The sequence below is a fragment of the Vidua chalybeata genome, chromosome 19 (genome assembly GCF_026979565.1).
Source record: "Vidua chalybeata isolate OUT-0048 chromosome 19, bVidCha1 merged haplotype, whole genome shotgun sequence".
NCBI classification, from domain to species: Eukaryota; Metazoa; Chordata; class Aves; order Passeriformes; family Viduidae; genus Vidua; species Vidua chalybeata.
The window spans coordinates 439,506-455,504 of NC_071548.1; positions in this window are offsets into that span (position 1 = coordinate 439,506).

Sequence of the window (15,999 nt, forward strand, 5' to 3'; positions counted from 1 at the left end):
GAGCAGCCCTGCCACTCTTTCACTCACGCTGGAATATTCCTCTGGCTCCCACAAAAGCTGCACCTGCCTGAAAGGGATCAACTGTTCATTCACAGAACCGCAGGATCCCAGCGTGGTCTGGGCTGGATGGGGCTTGGAGCAACGTGGGAGAGTGGAAAGTGTCCCTGCCCATGGCAGGGGTGGGATGAGATGGGCTTTAGGTTCAGCCCAAACCATTCCATGATTCTCTGAGATGACTTTCACCTCTGAACACGAGACTCTTAGAGAGAAAGCAATAAGGAGATCAAAACTACACCAGAAGTGGACTGGCAGCTGAATTATTCAGTCTCACCAGGGCAGTATTTGACTGAGCTTTCCAAACAATAAATGTGGCATGAATAAATCATGGCAAATCCCTCCCCGAGCTCTCGTGGTGAGTCACAACCACCAAACCACAGATGCTCGGGGCAGGCTCTGATCATGCCCAAGGTTAAGCCTGGGATCACTCCTGTAATTACAGCAGCGGTGGCCTCACAAAACGTCGTCATTTACTGGTGATGCTCTCAGCAGTGCCCAGGAACCATCAGCAATACAAAACTGAGCTCAGGGAGAGCCTCCCTGCAGCCTCTTCAGTCCCTCCTGGGCTGGGGCAGCTCTGGGTTTGCTGCCTGCACTGGGGACACCGCAAAGCCCAGGGCAGTGGGGACAGTGTGCCCTGACTCCGTGCAGCAAGCCAAGGGGCTCCCACAGCACAGAACCCCCCGGTGCACAATCCAAGAGCTGTGGGGCAGGAGGAGACCCCCTGAGCCCCACACAAGGTGCAGACGTTGGCCTGAGAGGGGAAAGAGCCCAGAGCAGGGGGTGCAGGGCATCCAGCACAGCTCTGCCCCCAGCATCTGACAGAGCCCAGGGGAGTTTGGACCTTCCAGCCAAGCTCACGCAGGGTCACAGCCCGGGCTCACCTCCTTGGCACGCAGAAAAGGCCTCGTGGAACATCCCCAGCTTTTTCCTTGGTATGTCCCACCTTGCTGCAGCCCTGGGCTATCAAACCTTGCACCCACCCCGGGGCTGACTTCCCAAGAAGGGCGGGCAAAAACTGCTCCAGTAACTGATGGAGGGAGAAGAAGGGAAATGAACCCGGTCTCTCTACATTTGCCTTGAAATATCCCACCTGTGAAAGTGTTTAACCATGTGCTGTTTATTAACATCAGCCCCGTTATTTCAGGGCAGTTTAAACACAAAATCTAAAAATGAGCCCCAGCATCTGAGGTCTCTGAGTAGAAGTGGATGGCTCTGGTGATTGATGCTGCACACATGCTTTACTGCTCAGCTGCAGTGAGTTATTGGTGGCCTCTCCTTGCCTTACACACTCCTCATTTCAGAGCCAGATGTGAAAGCAATTAACACACTTAGAGGACTCTCTCTAAGTCTGTGGGGCTTTTTATAGGTTACTGTTTATTTCTGGACCTCTTTTCTTGAGGTGAATTTTGGCAGACAGCTCCAGGGCTGGTTTATGTCATGACTGGCCATTGTTTAAAGTTTTTTATTGCTTTGGCAAAGGGCTTGCACTGGAAAAGGGAGGCAGAGTTACTGTACTTTTTTTCCCTGTCATCGTAGTCAGGCTGCAACTCCACAGACAGCAAAAGGATCAAAACGTCTGCAGAGCTGACAGGAACACCCTCAGCTCCTGCCCCTCAGGAAATAGTGAGGGCTGATCACAACCCTGGTGTGGAAGGGCCCGGAAAGCTCATCTGGGGAAAAGCCAAACCAGCATTCATATAAACTGCTATAAATAAATAAATAAATAAATAAATAAAAATCACAGAATGGTTTGGGTTGGAAGGGACCTTAAAGATCCTCTAGTCCCAACCCCCAAATCTCTCTCCTCACTTTTCAGCTCCCCTTGAGCACTGGCAAGCTGCTCCCTCCATCCCAAGACCCTTCCCCAGGCAGGGGCCTTTGGGGAGGGGGCTGTGCCCTGCCCTGTCCCTGTCCCCAGCCTGGGATGTCCCAGGTCCTTTTGGTGCCACTCAGGACGTGACCAGAGAGGAGCCTCTGCTGCAGGAGGGCCCCTGAGTCCTGTAGGATCCTGGCTGCAGGAACTGCAGCAATCCCACAATAATCCAGCAGCCCCAGCTGGCCCTGAGCCCGCTGCACTCCGGAGGGAATGGTCCGTGCAGCCCCTTCCCACTGCTGGATCCTGCATGGATCGGGAAACGGGGCTGGCTCTGCTTCAGCCCTGAGCTCCAGCCTGGGGGCCAGGAGCACGAGGATGTTTATCCTCCAAAACAAAGGGAGACCATTCCCGTGTCCAGCTGAAAAAGAATTAAGACAGCTGCAATCAGATCAGATCAGATCCTGCAAGTGACCTGGTGTCGTCTGTCAGGGTTTTTTGCTGGAAAAGGCAGATCAGATTTCCCAATAAAAGCCCTTTCCCTGCCCTGCCAGGGCTGTTCTGTGCTCCTGTCCCTCCCTGTGCCACTGCAGCAAGAGCAGAGCTCCTCTCTGCCCTGCCCTGCCCTGCCAGGGACCTCTGGAGGATCGTTAACATTTTGGTACATAAATATTCTGCAGATACTTCCTCTCATGTTACACACGTTTGTATCCTGGAGCCCGTGTCCCCTCAGCAGACGGAGCACACGGGGCCTGCCCATGGAAATGAAAGCAGGGTGAAGCATGGCCTGCTTCCCCTGGGAGTGACAAACACTTTCAAGGAGTTTCAGCAAATGCTGCTTTGTGACTGTATCCTGAGCTGCCTGCTCAGCTGAGGAGAAGGTTAATTCTGGCATGTTTTGGAGAGATGGATGGCACTCGGACTAACAGGAAAGGATGAAAATCATCGGGGGCTCTGCTTCATGAAGCTTTGCTCCAGTTTCGAGGTTTGAGCTGGGATTTTCACCTGCATCCCCCAGAGCCAGCCTCTCAGTTTTCCTCTGACTGCCACGGTTTCTTCCCCAGTCTTGCCTTGCACAATGACAATCCAAGGCACAGCCACTTGGCACCAGGAGTGCCACGGGGTGGGTGAGGAGCTCCAGGCTGGGCTCTCCCAGTGCCACCCACGGGCCTGGGCAAGGAGGGTCCTGCAGCCCAAATTTCCTCACACAAAGGAGCCTGGGGTGGGCAGGGGGGGCCGGGAATGTGATGCACCCTCAGCCATCAGCTGGACAGAGCAAAACAAACCAGCCTGACTTGGAACAATGAGAACAGATAAAACCAGATAAAGACAGCGAAGCAAATAATGACCAGAAGACATTTGCAATATATCACAAAAGCAGGAAAAGCACGCCAGGAAATCTGCATTTCCCCACACTTTTCAAAGAAATTATTTCATTATCTGTCTGCTCTGATCATCTGCAATCACCAATTCTGGGATCACAGAATGGCTTGGAAGGGACCTGAAAGCCACCCAGGGCCACCCCTGCCATGGCAGGGACACCTCCCACTGTCCCAGGTGCTCCAGCCCTGTCCAGCCTGGCCTTGGGCACTGCCAGGGATCCAGGGGCAGCCCCAGCTGCTCTGGGCACCTGTGCCAGGGCTGCCCACCCTGCCAGAGAACAATTCCCAATTCCCAAGATCCCATCCAGCCTTGCCCTCTGGCACTGGGAGCCATTCCCTGGCTCCTGTCCATCCCTTGTCCCCAGTCCCTCTGCAGCTCTCCTGGAGCCCCTTCAGGCCCTGGAAGAGCTCAGCACACAGCGTGGGCTCACAGAGGTGTGTTTGAGTCCTTATCCCACGGGAAGTGTTTTTCCTCTTGTCTCTGTGGAGGGTTTATCCCTCAGAAAGTGCCAGAGGCAGGAAGGAACCAGCCCTTCCCACAGTCCTGCCCTGAGCTCCCCTCCCGGCCTCGCTTTGCCACAAACAAGCTCCAGAAGGTTTCAGCTTTGCAGCCTGGTGGAGCTCACATGTTCCCACCTGATCGCTTCCCGCTCTTCCCAGAGTGAGATTCAGCTCGCCAGGCCTTGGCTGAGGCCTCTTTCAGACTGGGGGGGTTGTGGTTTCATTGCACCCACCTGGAGCTTTATCTGAGAGGGGCCCAAAGAACCAAGTGAGTAATTGGCCAAACCCAGTGGGGTTTGCCTGGTTTTACACCAACGCTTTTCATCCCACCCGATATATAAATCATCTCAGTTGGAAAGCTGGGATATAAAACAGAGCCAGTTCATTTGCTTGCTTATACATTTAATATCATCATGGCAGTGGGTGATTCTGCCCCAAAATTTCCTCTTTGTGCCCCCTGAGAGCTGAGGGAATCATCACAAGCAGTTCCCACAGGGACACTTTCCCTGCAGACATGGACTGGGACAAATGCCACCCTCCACCAGGCACATGCAGCCCTCAAAATGCTGTTTTCAAACTAAAGATGCAATTTGGTAAAGCCAAAATCAGGATGTTTGAGGTCTGGCACACGCTCATGAAAACCCTGGCTTGGTGTTATTCAGTGCTGAGCATCAGCAGAGCCCAGTGCCGGATTTGTGGGGAAAGCTCAATCCAAGTGGGACACTGAAGCTTTCCGAAAAGCTCCCAAAAGCTCTGGGAGGGTGTCCCAGGAACAGGAACAAGCTGCAGGAACTGGGAAGGTGCAGCTGAAACCTCCAGGAGATGTTGAGCTCTCGGCTCCTGAGGGTGTTTATAACTTGGGAAATTGCAGTTGCACTGCCAGCCCTTCCAGGAAGGAAATGGGGTGGAAGGAGCTGCCTGCGCTCTCAGGTTTTATTGTTTCATCAGGACTTCCATGGAAATTCGGGGTTTTCTTAAAGCCACAGCTCGGGGGTCACAAAGCTGTTTGAGAAACTCGTCTCTCATGCCAAGACTCCTCTCTGAAGCTCCCATTTGCACAGAAAGGGTGGCCCCAGAAGGGGAATATCCAAGTCAAAATGTTCAAATGGTGCAAAACTGTACTTTGTAGGGAAAAGGGCTGGGAGTGCAGACTCCATCCCTCCAGTCTCTTGTTGAACTCCATGGAGCCTGGGGTGCTCCAGCGCTGGGCTTTTCAGGCTGGAAGAGATGGGATAAGAGTCTTCCCTGGCCGGAGCAATCCCTGCAGCCTGGCAGCGCCGGGCCCAGGGTGACTCCCCCTGGAAGTGGCCCAGCCTCACCGTTCCAGGGGATGCCTGGCTGGGGCATCCCCTCCCTGCCTGGAGCACGGCCCCACCGCCCTGCCCGGAGCCCCTGGGTGCTGCAGCCCCGGCCCCAGGAGCAGCTCCCGTGGGGCTGGGTGCTCCAATCCCCCACAGCCAAAGCCAAACCCATCCCCTCCCAGTCCCAGCCTGGTCAGGGAAAGCACCCCTGGCTTCCCCCAACCCCTTTTCCTCCTGGCAGCATCCTGCCCTGCCACGGGGAAGGGCTATTCTTAGGGACGTCTATTTTGGGTTGGAATGCTGGAATTAAGATCCTTCCTTCCTTTAAAGAAAATACGCCTGATGATATTTAAAAGCTTCACCCCAGCTCGCAGGCTCAGCCCTGGCTGCTGAGCGAAGCAGATTTATTTGTTAGTTTAACATTTACCGGAGGCTGGGATGAGCGCAGCTCCACCAGGACCACCCAAACACCCTCCAGAGGCCCTGGGAAGTCTGGGATATTCCCTTTAATGTGCCGAGGGGCAGCTTCAGGGCCTTCACTCGTTCCCTCTTTCTTGGCACAGCTTTGAATCAGTTGCAAACAGATTTAGTAAAATATTTTCCATCAAAACCCTTTCTGACAGAAAATGGCTTTTGGACACAATGGAAACTTTTGTGGAGAAGAAAAATGAAAATAAAGCCTGCTCAGCTGATGCTGGAGGCCCTTATTAGAAACAGAAAGTTGTTTTCCTCCTTGAAAGGTTTTGGGGAAGGTGCTGCTGCTGCTGCTGCTGCTGCTGCTGCTGTTCTTTCGAGGTGAACACAAGTTTGTTGTGGAATAATCAGAAAAGTTCTCATGCCGCTGTCTCTCCTGGAGCAGGGATCACAACATCCCAGTCCTGGGAGGAGCCCAGGATCCCTCCCAGCCGGGGCTGTGAATGGCTCAAAGCAGGGGCGTTATCGGCTTCCCTGGGAGTTATCTCCTGCTACATCTGACCCCAGGGAATGATTAACACAGACAACATCCCGGCTGGGAGCTGCAACTTCCACTGCCTAGGAAATGCTGACATGAAGGGAGAGATTGATTCTGATTCTGCTCTAAAAGCTGGAATCCTTGTGCTTGCCAAGGAAGAACATTTCCTCCCAGGCAGCAGTTTAGGGCCATTACAGGGTTTCACTTCAGCGACTTTTCCACGGTTCCTGTCCCTGCTGTGCCTCTCCTGAATCACACTGCATGTGTGAGGAGTCATACGATCGAGAAAGGCAATAACATATGAAAATTCACACTCTACATGACATGAAATTAACTTAATGACAGAACAGAAACATTCTGCTTCTGCTGGAGTTTCTATACTGTCCAAAACAAAATATTTGCTTTTTTTTTTTTTTTTTTTTCTGCTGTAAAATGTTGTTGGAATCAGCACATTTCTACTGCATGGCTCAGGTCCAATTAACCTGCTGGTTCATATGGAAAGTTATCCTGAGAATAATTTTTAGTGGCTTTAATATCTGAGATACTCCCATCCAACTCATCCCCACAACACTCCCACCCATCTTTTATCTGCTGGAGTTAAAATGCTGTGCTACAGGTAAACAGCAAAGACAGAAACTGAGACCGTGTTTTTCCAACTTCATATTGCTGAAAGTTGGCACAAAAAACGGTTCAGAGCGATTCCATCCCCCTTTGCTTCTCCTCAAGATTAAATATTCTGAACGGCTGAATCGAGCTGTGGCAGTCTCACCCTCCCAGCACACACCACCCATGGGATCAGTGCCCCAAAGCCAGGAGAACTCTCCCAGACAGAACGGGGAGCACTAACTGCAGTCTTATCTATTGTTATCAGCCTTGCACAAGTGATTGAGAGGGACAATCCCTGTCAGAGTCTGGGCACGAGTCCCAGCCCCTCCTGTGTCACCACAGCAGTGCTGCCTGGGTGGTGACACTCCCTGCCTGGTGACACTCAGAGTGCAGTGACACCCCTGGGGCAGTGACACCCCTGGAGCAGTGACACCCCTGGAGCAGTGACACCCCTGGGGCAGTGACACCCCTGGAGCAGTGACACCCCTGGAGCAGTGACACCCCTGGGGCAGTGACACTCCCAGTGCAGTGACACTCCTGGAGCAGTGACACTCCTGGAGCAGTGACACCCCTGGTTCAGTGACACCCCTGGTGCAGTGACACCCCTGGGGCAGTGACACCCCTGGGGCAGTGACACTCCTGGAGCAGTGACACTCCTGGAGCAGTGACACCCCTGGTGCAGTGACACCCCTGGGGCAGTGACACCCCTGGTGCAGTGACACCCCTGGAGCAGTGACACCCCTGGGGCAGTGACACTCCCAGTGCAGTGACACCCCTGGAGCAGTGACACCCCTGGTGCAGTGACACCCCTGGGGCAGTGACACTCCTGGTGCAGTGACACCCCTGGGGCAGTGACACCCTGTCATGATCCGCTTCTTGCGGGGTGTCGTGATGGTTCTTTTCACTGATCCCAGAAGTGCAAAAAGGCAAACAACAAGGGACTGTCAGTTAATCACAACAAATGCACCTTTATTAGAGGCCAAAACAATAAATGCAATAGTGGGGGATCTGAAAGGAGATAAAAGGAGAGAGAGAAAGAGAGAGAGATAGAGAGCAGGGGGATGGGAATAGCTGCCAACACAGGCGAGATCCTCAGTGGTCCGGACGATGGGGATCACATGCATGGTCCCTGCAGCGGCACACGTGGTGGCACACCAGAGCCAGTGGCACACACAGTCCCTGCAGTGCCACACGTAGTGGCACAGAGCCAGCGGCGCACACAGTGTCCCCACAGTGGTGCACACAGTGTCCCTGCAGTGGCACACATGGTGGCACACCAGAGCCAGTGGCACACAGAGTCCCCACAGTGGCACATACACAGAGCCAGTGGCACACACACAGTCCCTGCAGTGCCACACGTATTGGCACAGAGCCAGTGGCGCACACAGAGCCAGTGGCACACACAGTGTCCCCACAGTGGCACACAGTGTCCCCGCAGTGCCACACGCTGGCACAGAGCCAGCGGCACACACACAGTGTCCCCACAGTGGCACACATACAGTCCCTGCAGTGGCACACAGAGCCAGCGGCACACACAGTGTCCCCGCAGTGGCACACACAGTCCCCGCAGTGGCACACGCTGGCACAGAGCCAGCGGCGCACACATCCCGCTCCCCGCGCTCCGCTCCCCTCGGGAAGGAACGGGAGCATCCCTGCGGCAGAGCCGGAGCTGCGCCGCGGGCGCAGTTCCAGTGCGGGCTGTTTATAGCTGGCGGGCACGCGGAGCCCTGTAACGCGAGAAGGTCGCGGTGAGGCTGCCAGGGCCACAGCAAACGCTGCCTCCGAGAGCAGCCGAGCACGCAAACGCAGCCCTGCCGCCACCAACCACGGTGACACCGGGGACACGGTCCCCAGCAGCCCCGGGGACACAGAGCCAGGGGAAGGACGCCTGTTCCCTCATCTCTGCTCCAGCGAGGGGTCTCCCTCGTTCATGTGCCCGGTCAGCAGGAGCCCCGTGGCCAGTCCTGGTGTCCAGCAGTGGCAGGGAAGGCACTGGAGTGGCTGCTCCCAAGTGCCAGGCAGGACTCGGGGGCTGCTCCTCCATTTTCACACCACAGAGCTCTTGGAAGGAGCTGTTGGCTCTGTGGCTCTTTACCTTGGATTGCAGAGAGCATTTTTGTGCTTGAGTCAATATCAAACTGATTGTTTGGGCAAGGAAAGAATTCAGACCCCAGATTCTGTTCCCCTCAACGCGAGGAAACTTTGGGGGGAAAAAAAGCTTGGAAAAAACCATTTATCCATGTTGGTTGGGATCTGCAAGAAAACTGTGGAGGCTCAAGAGCAAAACCCAAAGAGAGAAAGGAACTGGATGGATTCTCTGAGCTGTCTGGGAGCAGTTGGAATGGGACTGGTGAGGGGCTGCAGTGGGGGCTCCGGGATGTGTGTGCAGCCCACCCCGGCCCTCCCTCCCTTTCCAAAGTGCTCATTCCCAAATCCTGCCCAAACTGTGGCAAGCGCTCCAGGAAGCCTTGAAGGGAAACAGGAAAAGCAGCGAGGGCTGAGTGGAGCCGGACTCGGCAGCACCTCCCACCACCCACCGGCCCTCCGGGATGTGTCTGGAGCCCCAGGGAATCCTGAACCACCCAGGGGCTTCAGTGGCTCCGAGAGGCTGTGCCAGAGCAGAGCCTCATTCATCACACGCTGCTGACGAGTTCTCCACGGAGCAAACCCAGGGGTGCTCCCAGGGACAGCTCCCGAGACACAGCCTGGGGTGGATCCATGGCCAAAATTGAGTCCTGTGCTTCAGATCAGGTTTAATAAAGAAAAACTACAAAAAGCCCCACTGAGAGACAATGTCCAAGTGGAACATTCAACCCCTGCCCCAGCCCCTCCCAAAGATGAGGCATTTGTCCCTGTCTCGGAGCAAAGGCATCTGCTCTCCCTCTCTCCAGAGCCACCCAGGACATGGGGACAGCCAAGCAGAAGGAGGAGAAGCCACCCCAGCAGTGACAGAACAACCCCAGGCCCTCCTTCAAAAGGGGGTTAGGCACCAAGGGGCCTTTTCTTCAGCTTTAGACACCCTTTTTGCTTTCAGGTCAATCCAAAGTGGCAGTGCAGGGTGTTTGGTGCAGAAATCTCTTCAGCAAAGCCGGACTCAGCCGGGGCAAGGACAGAGGAGAACTCGGTGAGTCTGTGCCATTCGTCCCTTTTCCTCCTGTGCTCAGAACCCGCTCCCAGATCAAGCCCTGCACTGGGCAGGGCACAGCAGGAAAGCCAACCCCAACTTCAGAGAGGAAACCTCGGGCACGTGGCCCCGGCACCCTCCGGGCATGAACGGGGAGGGCTGGGCACTCACAGAGCCCGGCCAGGCCGGGCAGAGGGATGGAGGCACCACAGCCCGTGTGCCATGGACAGGGAGGGATGGAGGAGGGATGGATGATGGATGGATGATGGATGATGGATGGATGGATGGATGGATGATGGATGGATGGATGGATGGATGGATGGATGGATGGATGATGGATGGATGGATGATGGATGGATGGATGATGGATGGATGGATGGATGGATGGATGGATGATGGATGGATGGATGATGGATGGATGGATGGATGGATGGATGGATGGATGGATGATGGATGGATGGATGGATGGATGATGGATGATGGATGGATGGATGATGGATGGATGGATGGATGGATGATGGATGGATGGATGGATGGATGGATGGATGGATGGATGATGGATGGATGGATGGATGGAGGGATAGATGGATGGAGGGATGATGGATGGATGGATGGATGATGGATGGATGGATGGATGGATGGATGATGGATGATGGATGATGGATGGATGGATGATGGATGGATGATGGATGGATGGAGGGATGGATGCACCTCCAGCCTGTGTCCCATGAACAGGGATGGATCCACTCCCAGCTGGGCAGGAGTTGTTTGTTCTGCTGCTGTGGGGACACCCACAGCCGCAGTGACCATCAGGACACCCCTGGATTGCCCCAAAGGAGAGGAGCAGGTGACACGACCGCGTGTCAGGTGACCTCGGCCAGATGATGAGAGAAGCTGCCCTCGGTGACTCCAGCTTGCCACCAGCCACAGGAGCAGAGGGACAACCCCACTGTTGGAATGGTGTGGAGCTGGCAGAGGGTCCCACAGCCCCCAGGAGATCCGTCCCCCATGAGCTGTGCCAGCACTGGGAGGGGAGGTGGCTCGCCTGGAATTCAGGCAATGTGGCCCTCAGAACTGGGGAACTGTGCTGCTCCAGGGAGGGGGGAGGAAGAGTTTTCCAGGGCTAAAGTGCTTATTCATCACCAGAACTCTTCTGGACATTGTCCAAAGCGTGGCTGTTTGAAGTGAAACCTCTGCTCAGCACGTCCCTCCTGTGACATAACCTCCCTGCAGGAGGTGGGACAGGGCAGAGGCTCCCCCTGGGAATGTCCCCCCCTCCCAGGCAGGGCTCACTCTTGGCTCTGCTCCTTCATCAGAAAACCTGTACCAGTCTGTGCAGCTGCAGGAAAGGAAGCTGAGTTGTTGGCAAAAATCTCTTCCTACAGTGCTGTCCTGGGGTGCAGAGCCCAGAGCACAGCACAGCACGTGGGACAGCTCAGAGCTGTCACCGAGCTGCTCCCAGGGTGGCCCCAGCACCTGCAGCACTCCAGGAACACCAGCACAAACGTGGGCAAGGCTGGGGTGGGCTGGAGGGATCTGCATGAAAACAAACCGTGGGAAGCCTTCTATCCCAGAGGGAGTCTGTGCGGGGAGCTCATCAGATGGAATGTTTTCCAGCAAAATGAGAGGCTGGGACACAGCCAGGGCAGCCAGGAAAGTAATTTCCACTTTCTGTTTCACAATAATTGATCTGCCTCATTTGCAGTGCTGGAAGCACAGGGCCTGGCCAAAATTTGCAGGGAAGTTCACTTCTGTGTGAAGTCTCACTCTGCCTCCTTTGGAATCTCACCTCTCAGTCGGTCTGGAGGAACAGCAGGAACCTCTGCTCAGTTCCGGGGCAGAGCAGGAGCTGGATCTGCCTGTGGTGGGTCCTCAAAGCTTGGAAAATGGAGCAGGTTAAGGTTAAATTCAGCACAAAGCCAAGGGAGACCTGGAGCTGCTCTGCGTGGCCAAGCTGAGCGTGACCACACCGGGAATGTCACCAGAACAGTCCTGGCCGTGTGGGGAAGAGTGTCCCATTGAACTTTGGCTTCAACTCAACTGATTTATTTCTCCCCCATAAAACAGACATTTAAGTAAAAAGCGGCGCCTTGCTGGGTGTTCTGCCCTGGTTCCACTGGAAATGAGGAGGAATGGAAAAGCACACCCAGGCTGGGACTGGGCCTCGGGGTGCCCCGAGGCTCCCCCAGGCTGAGCAGCTTCCCGAGGGGCAGCAGCCCTGTGTGTGTCTGCTCAGAGCCTGGCACAGACTGGCACTGGGCCAGGAGCCAGGCCTGTGCCAGCCCGGCTGTGCCCACGCCCCACCAGGGCACCGACAGGGCAGGGCAGGAACAGTCAGGTTCCTAACCCAGCTGCTTTTACAAACCAATACATCTTTCTCAGGTGGAAAGCATTGTTAGGAGTCAGTAAGGGCCCCACCTGCCCCATTGCATGGCTGCAGGGACAGCGGGGCTCGCACAGCTCGAAGCACCAAACTCTGGAATCCCCTGATGCCCGTGACCAGAAGCTCTCAGGGATCCCCTCAGGCCAGCTGGTCAAGCAGGATGTGTTTTCCCAAGCAAAGCCTACCCAAAACCATCCCACAGTGGATTCTCCAAGCCTTTTCCAGCAAGAACCTCCCTCTGCCTTTCCCTTGCCGGGGTTGTGCAGAGGGCAGAGCGCCACAGCAGCTCTCACCTGGCTCCAAGGTCACAACCAGGTCACCTCGGCTCCTCCAGCTCCTGCCCCACCCAGTTTTACAGCCTCAGCCCGTCCTTTCCCCACCCTCCGGCTCTGGGATCCTGCGGGGAGGAGAGCGCCGCTGAAGTGCTGACTCGTGGCTGCGGAGCCCCGCGCCCGGCCGGGCACAGCAGCGCCGTTCCTGCCCGCCCCGGGCACGGAGCACGGGCAGAGCATCCCTGCTCATCCAGCGGGGCTGAATCAGCAGCTCTGGAGCCTCCGGGCCGGGATCAGCTCCCACGGCAAAGGACCTGTGCTCTTGGTGCTGGACTCGGCCATTATTGCAGCCCAAGGGGCCGGGCCAGCTGCCAGAGCCGCCCTGGCAGCCACGGAGAGGTTCTGCTCCCCCAGCAGGTTCTCATCTCCCCCCGAGAGCTCCCACAGCCTCAGCTCTCAGCTCAGCCACTTCCAGCTCCCAGCGATCAATGCTGATTTAATTGCTGGAGCATCTTCCAGGAAATGTGCTGCTGCACCCACGTGTGGGCAGAGAGAAAGCAGAGGAGGGACCTGGAGAGCATCAGAGCAGGGCTGGCCTCGGCTGTGAAAGCCCCAGATCCAGGCACAAACTCCTGGAGGAAAAAGCAGAGTGGCCAGCAGATTTAGGAGGGGATTGTGGCCCTGTGCTCAGGTGAGAGAACACCTGCAGAGCTGTCCCAGCACAGGCAGGAGCTGGAGCTGCTGCAGAGCCCAGAGGAGGCTCCAGGATGAGCAGAGGATGGAGCAGCTCTGCTGGCAGGAAAGGCTGGCACAGCTGGCATTGCTCACCTGGGCAGGAGAAGCTTTGGGCTGAGCTCAGGGTGGCCTTGCAGGGCCTGAAGGAGCTGCAGGAAACGTGGAGAGAGAGAATTGACAAGGGATGGAGGGACAGGACACAGGGAATGGCTTCACACAGGGCAGGGATGGGATGGATGGGATATTGGGAATTAGGAATTGCTCCCTGTGAGGGTGGGCAGGCCCTGGCACAGGTGCCCAGAGCAGCCGTGGCTGCCCCTGGATCCCTCAAGTGTCCAAGGCCAGGCTGGACAGGGCTGGGAGGTGTCCCTGCCATGGCAGGGGCTGGAATTGATGTTCCCGAAGTCCCTTCCAGCCCAGCCCCTTCTGTGCTCCTCTGACTCTTTGATCTGCATTCTCCAGAGGAAGAGTTACTGGTTTCCAGTGCTGTTGTTCCTAAACTCGACCTTTGTGGCTGTTGCCAGTGCAGGGGAGGATCCAAATGCCAGTGCTGAGGCAGCAGAGCTGCTGGAGCCGGGCAGGGATGGGGAGCAGGGAGGGCTCGGAGCCTCAGCCAGCGTGGGGAGCCTGAGGAGCTGGCACAAAGCTGGGCTCTGTGGGACAAGCCGGAGCAGTGGGGGCATTGTCCTGCTCCAGCAGCCTGGAGAACAGGCCAGAGGTCAGCCCAGGCCTTGAGGAAAAGCACTTTGAGGCGAGATGGAGATTTCTGGCCATGTTTTGGAGGCTCCCCCTCGGAGCCGCAGGGCACAGCGAGCCAGGCCTTAACCCACTGCTCATCAGGATTATTCTTCCTGCCTTCAAGGTGCAAGAGTTAAATCCCCCTGGATCCCAGAGGAGTGACCCTGCAAGGCCCTGAACCCACCTGCAGAGCCTCGCAGGCATCATCAGCCCCACCTTTCTGCCCACAAGGTTTTTCCCATCACAACCATCTGGGAGTTTAGCCCCACACGAGTCAGGGTCACCCCTCCGTTCGCTGCTCTCCAGAGTGTCCCAGAACCCCTAAATCCGAGTTTTCCAAGGCAGCCCCTCGGAGGAGCAGCAGCACAGGGGCGCCAGCCCAGGGGCAGAGCACTGCCAGAGCCACCCAGCACCTCTGCCAGGGGCAGCAGCACAGCCTCATGGAAAGAACAGAGCCCTCGGTCTCCCACGGGCTTTGGACAGCCAGTCCTGACCTTTGGAACCTCCTCACCTGCCACCCACACCCAGGCTCCCCTTCCTGCTGTGGCAGGGAGAGCAGGACCTGGAGAGCTTTAACTGGTGACAGCAGCCCCAGAGCTCCTTGCAAGCAGGATCAGACCCTGAGAGGTGGTTCGGGTGAAACAATGCCCCGAGAAAGTCTCCAAGCACTTCAAAGCTGCGTGGTGAAGCCCTTTGTCCAAATTCCACAGATGGGGAATCAGAGGTGCAGTGAAATGCAGTGATTTGGGCCTCCACGCCCAGCAAGGCGTGACCTGAGGAACATCTCCCTCATCACCGTCCCCATCATGCTCCCGAGTCAAGCAGGAAATGCAGGCTCAGAGCCCAGGGTGCTGCACCTGCCCTGGGGATGGGCCAGGGCAGTTCCTAGCAGGGGATGCAGCCCCAGAGCAGCCCGAGGTCCCTGGGGGTGTCCCTGCCTGCCCTGGAGCGCTGCAGCCGGCCCAGGGACACAGAGGCTCCCCCTGCCAGGGGCTCAGAGCTGCCTGCACACATCCTCAGGGTCCAGGGGGATGTGCTGTGTTGCAATTGGAAGCAGACTCACAAAGAGAGCCTGTGTTCAGGCACCGAGCTATAAATATTCATTTTTTAAACGGCATAACTGGAAAAATGTCTAAATGTCTATTTTTGCCTCCTCTGCTTCACCCACTCAAAACATTGACATCATACCAAGCTCCTACTGGGGCAGAGTCCCTGCGAGAGCTGGAGCAGCCCAACTGCTCGCAGCACAGCGCCGGGGCAGGAGAAAAGCACCTTTGTGTCCTGGAGGATGGAGCAGTGCTGGGGAGGGCAATTCCTGCTCGGAAATGGCAGCTTTTCCCCTGCTCCACGGCTGCCATACCAGTGACTCAGCACAGCCCAGCTCAGGCTGCCACAGCTTTGCCCTGGCTCAGCTGAGGGCCAGGACTCCTCCAAGAGGCTTCCAGCAGCCCAGGCTCAGCGCCAGCAGCCAAACGTGCAGGGGTTTTCTCCGAGGGAATCGTGGAGGAGTCGGGGTTGAAGGGACCCTTCAAGCTCCAGCCCCCTGTGATGAGCAGGGACAATCCCCCTCCGTCCCACCCACCCCACAAAACCCGCCCCAGCTGCCCCTGAGGACAGGACCCCCTCTCTTGGGAGCCAGGCAGTGGGAGCAGCTGGGAGCCCGGCACAGCTCTGGGGAGGGCTGGCAGAGCAGCAGCAGCTCCATCTCAGCCTCTCCTCCTGTGAGGGTGGGAGCTGGGGCTGAGCTCTGGGCTCGGCACAGCCCATCCTGGCACGGCTGCCAGCAGGGCAGGGATGCTCCAGCCTGGAGCTGCTGCTGCCAGAGCTGGGGGCAATTCCAGCCCAGCCCCAGGAGGTGCCCCCAGCCCCTCCTGCCCTCAGAGCCCGGGGATTCTGTGCCCCAGGCGGAGGGCAGGGATTCCTGCCCCTCCCTGCAAAGCTGGGCTGTCCAGCTGTGCCCCAAGGACACCTCTGGGGGTCACTTCAGGGGGCTCAGCCTCGGCTGGAACACAGCTCAGCCATGTGAGGAGCCCTCCTGGTGCCCCAGAGCCCCTCCGTGGCAGCCCTGGGACCTCAGGGCTCTGAAATAGCAGCGAATGTTCCAGCTGGGGCTGAGCAGAGCCCCAGTGCTG